Source organism: Arachis ipaensis, chromosome B02 (genome assembly GCF_000816755.2).
Source record: "Arachis ipaensis cultivar K30076 chromosome B02, Araip1.1, whole genome shotgun sequence".
In the NCBI taxonomy this organism is placed as follows: Eukaryota; Viridiplantae; Streptophyta; class Magnoliopsida; order Fabales; family Fabaceae; genus Arachis; species Arachis ipaensis.
This window is the reverse complement of record NC_029786.2, coordinates 30296303-30301435: the sequence shown is the minus strand read 5'-3', so window position 1 is coordinate 30301435 and position 5133 is coordinate 30296303.

Genomic DNA, 5133 nt, shown 5'->3' with positions numbered 1-5133 from the left:
ATATACATACATACATATATATAAATATTATTACAAGCATAATCCAATGCAATTTCCTATCCCTCTTACAGAATATATCAAGATAAAGGCGAGAGTACAATAAACCATAACTAAAACGATACAGGGCATCACAACAACAATTAAATAAGCTCTTCGTAACTTCTGTGCCCATATCCTGAAAGGGGAAAAATATAGGGGGGTGAGAACATCATCCTCGAAAGGGTTCTCAGTAGAGGGTTTTTGGGAATTACTGTAATAGGATACATGAAGATAACCGCACCAGTGATTCATAACCGTCTTATGCCTCTTTTCAAAAACAACGGTTTACAATGAAAGTAAAGTCGGAAATCTTTTCGGAAAGAAGAATCGTTCAATTCTCAAAACTCAAAACCCTTTCAAAACGGTTTATCTATGCGAAACCAAAATAGCCTTTCATAATTTTATTCCAAACCAGAAACACAAAACCGAAATCAACCGTCAGTTCATCTCTTTCCAACCACGGCCCTAGGCTCAAACAATCCAACCAACAACCAATCACCACAATCCAACAGAGTCCCAGATGCAAACACAGATAGGAAGTTCAAGCACAAACAAACAGTTATTACAAGTAGAACAGTTAGCAATTAATCACATAGGCAAACCAAGTATAATATGCACACCCAACCAATGTCACACAAATGCATATGATGCATGCCTGTCCCTAGTGGCTGATGATATCATCTGTCGGTTATAGAGCCAACCCGACAAGTTCTGGTAGCTAACCATTGGACTGTCCCTCTGTCGTGCATCCCCAACTCGAGTTATACTCATTATAAACTTGATCATAATCATGATCCATATCCATCACCATCACTGGTGAATATTTATGGGGGCGAGCTCATCCGGGCCTTTCACAGTGCCCGGCCACACTTATGACATTGGGTTAACAGAGCTTCGAGTCTCAACCTGGAGCACATGGTGGCTAGCCATTGCTACTACCCAGGGAAACCCTCATCTCCAATAGTGGAAGTGCAAAAATCACAATTATCAATAATTTAACATATACATGCATTCATTCTCATCCATGGATCAACATCTATCTCAGCCATCCGACTTACGGTTCAGTCCAGAACCAGCCAATATTGATAATCACACACAGCCATTCCGGCTCACGGTTCAATCCAGAACCAGTCAATATTCATAATCATACATAGCCATTCCGGCTCATAATAAAACAGCACTTCCACATTCAAAATCATCAAATTCATGAAATCGGCATTTAAGCCATAAATCATTTTCTCAATTCATTTCACTTTGAAATCAAGTTTCAACTCTTTTCAGCCTTGGCTTTAAAGATCTCATTTCTCAAATTATATCAGGCTCATAAGCCAATTTTACTCAAGGAAAATTCCCTTTTTGAAATAAGCCACTCTCAGCTTCCTCTTTCCAAAACTTCCAAAACCATGGAAAGTTAAAGATTCCTTTTGAATCATTCAAAATCACCCATCCAACAATGGGATTTTTGTAACAAAAGTTCCTCGGCAGAGTCCCAAGTCCTTAGGGGAGAATAGCATAACTCATTTCGCCAAATTCGCTCCCCTAAAACTTGGACTTTGCCACCCGGTTCGGGTCCCCACTAAACCGTTCCACAATCCTTTTCAACAGTCCAGAATCCAAAATCAATTCAAAATCAAGCTAAATCCAACAGTCGCCTCATTGGCATATCTCAAGAAAACCGTTTCAAAATCACACCAATATCAAATGAATCAACTCCTTTCCAAAGCTTTAAAGAATCGGTTCAACATTAAATCATTTATCAAAACCAAATCAATTTAAGCAACCCAGGCTGAATTTCAAGAGTATTCTATCTTTCACATCATCAAAATAATTGAATCAATTGAAACCAATCCTCAACAGATTAAACTCATATCTCAAATCTTTAAAGAATCAACTTCAGACATTACATTTCACAAAGCCGCACAACAATTCAACCAAACCAACATCCATAGTCATTCGAGTCAATCAAATAATACATAAGGCAGATACAATCACTAAATACACATTATCTCGCACCAGTATCCATATGTAATAATTCCAATACACAAAATATAGTTTTTGGAAAGCGCCCCTACCTCAAAACGCAATTCCATAGTCCAAAAGTCTCACAGAGTCCTCTTTGCCTCAACCCAAAACCAACTGCAGCCAGCAACTCGGCTCCACTTGCGTTCTCAACAATCTCACCAACTCTAATCGCAACACATAACAATTAGGACTCGACCCCACGTTACCAAAACCCATATTCATTAACCAAGCACAACAAGGTACTAACGCAAGGCTTTCGAAATAGAGATACTCACTAGATTAGCGAAACGAAACAGCCGCAACTCCAAAACGACTCGGCAGCGGCTCCGTTAATAAATTCTGAATAACGGCGGCAGCCCGAATTTCTGATAATAGAAGTTGTACAACCACGCAGTGTCAATACTCTTTCCGAAATCCAAAAGAACAGTAACCAAACTTAAAATTCTTACCGCCGGCGGGACCCGGTGGCAGCAGAGACGTTCCTGGCGGCAGAGGCTCAGCCCGGAGCTTCGGCGGTGGTCCCGGAAGTCATAGAACCACTTCCGGTTGCCAGAAACACAGAGGCGCATCTCTCCTTTCCAACAGCGACACCTGCCGCGGTGGCTGATGCAGCAGCTCAAGACGCAAGCAGCAGCGGCGGAGGATTTCAACGGCAGAGAGAGGCAGTTTCCTCCACTCTCATCCATAGTCAACCACGATGGAGGTGGAAGCTGGCAGTGGCGGCGGCGGTTCCGACGAAGGCGACTTTTCTCTGTTCGTGCTTCCAGTGGCGGCGGGAAGGATGGATTCGGTGGCAGAGACCTGACAAAGCTGGCGGCGACGGGCTCCAACGACGACGGCGAACTCAGTTCCGACGGCGGCAGCTCCCTCGCGAGCTCCCACTCTCCCTCCTCACGTTCACCCACTTCTCGCTCCTCCATTGTCGGGGATGACAGCAGCCACGGTCGGCGAGGCCCACTAACCGCAACGCATCTCCCACTCCTCCGTGTCACTCACCTCGCCGGCGTCGCACCGTCCCTCTTTTCCGATTCCCCTTCCCCGGTTCCCTCTGATTCCTCAACTTCTCTCTCTGTTCTATCTCATGAATGCCGCTGATTTTGGAAAAGGCAATAGGATTAGGGTTTCGGCGGCTGAGGGATAGGGCATTAGGGTTTATTATTATTATATTTTTTTTAAACTTAGGGTTAAGGGCATTTTGGTAATTTCACTTAAAATTGGGAATAATATAGTAATTGAAACCCAAGTTAAATCCAACACTAATTATATATAGAAAATACCATTTGCCCACCAATCTCACAAATTATTTTCAATAAAATGCCCAAATCAAATAATTAGAAATAATATACTTAATTTCTTCATTTTTCTAAAATAGCAATATTAATATTTAAAACATTAATTATCTAATCCAAATCATATAAAATCCTTATTATTTCATAACTATCAACTTTATAATTCAAATATAGAAAATAATCCAATAATTGTGAAATTGGATGATAATCATAACTTATCTCAAGTCCAATAAATCAAAACTTGCCTTAATCATCTTTAATAAACTGATTTTCGAAATTAAGGCTATAAATAACTATATGATTTGAGACTTGATCATGATAAGACTTTTTAAAAGTTCTGGGTCTTACAGTCTCATCTCCCTTTAAAGGCTTCTTCTTTGATAATAGCTCCTTCATGAACTTGACATAGAGAGGCATTTGCTCCAAAACCTCAGTAAAAGGAATATTGATTTGCAACTTTCTGAAGACTTCTAAAAACTTTGAAAACTGCTTGTCCTTGGTCTCCTTTTGAAGTCTTTGAGGATATGGCATTTTAGGCTTGTACTTAGGAGCCTTTGGCAATGTAGGATAAGTGTCAAAAGAGTATGGGAATGGGTTGTCCACACGCTTTGGATGGGCATGCTCTACTTCTTCCTTCTTCTCCTTTAGAGCTTCTTTTTCAACTGGCTCCTCATTAACTTGTGCTTCCGTACTTGCCACTTGTCCACTTATCAAGGTGATAGCCTTGCATTCATCTCTTGGATTCACCACTGTATTACCAGGGAACGTACTTGGAGGCCTCTCAGATATTTGCTTGCTCAACTGGCCTACCTGTACCTCCAAGTTTCTGAGGGAAGCTCTTGTTTCCTGCATAAAACGATTCATTACTGCTTCCATATCAGTGTTCTCCTAGGACTGAGAATTTGCCTGCTGAGATGGTGGTTGATGATAAGACTGAAACTGGCGGTTATTATGATTATTCTGCTGAAAACCGCCCTGAGAATTATTGTTAAAATTCTGTGATCCCTGAGGTTACTCTCTCCACCCAAAATTTGGGTGGTTTCTCCACCCCCTGATTATAGGTCTTAGAGTATGGGTCATTATTGGGGTTTCTAGGAGCATTCCCTATGTAATTGACCTGTTCAGAAGAAAATTGAGTATAATCATAATTCTCATTTTGCACAAAATTACCTGTCATATCATAAGGGATCTCTTGAGGTGCATTCTAAGTGTTGACAGCTAAAACCTGCATCCTACTCAATTGTTAAGAAATTAAACTCATCTGCTGACTCAAAATTTTATTCTGAGCAAGGATAGCATCAAGAGCTTCTACTTTCATAATGCCTTTCTTTTGAGGGGTCTCAGAGTTCACAGGATTCCTGTTAGATGAATATAAATATTGGTTGCTAGCAACCAATTTAATAAGCTCAATAGTCTCCTCTGGTGTCTTCTTCTTGTGCAATGAACCACCTGCAGAATTATCTAAGCACATCTTGGACATTTCACCCAAGCCTTTATAAAAGATATCTAGTTGGTTCCATTTGGAGAACATGTCCAGAGGGCATTGCCTAGCCAGTAGCTTGTATTTCTCCCAAGCTTTATAAAGAGTTTCACCATCCTTCTGCCTAAAGGTATGAACCTCCACCCTAAGCTTAGTCAGCTTCTTTGGTGGAAAAAATTTAGTCAGAAACTCAGTAACAACCTTGTCCCAAGTATCTAAACTCTCCTTGGGTTGTGAATCTAGCCATAGCTTTGCTCTATCCCTCAGAGCAAATGGGAAGAGCATGAGTTTGTACACCTCTGG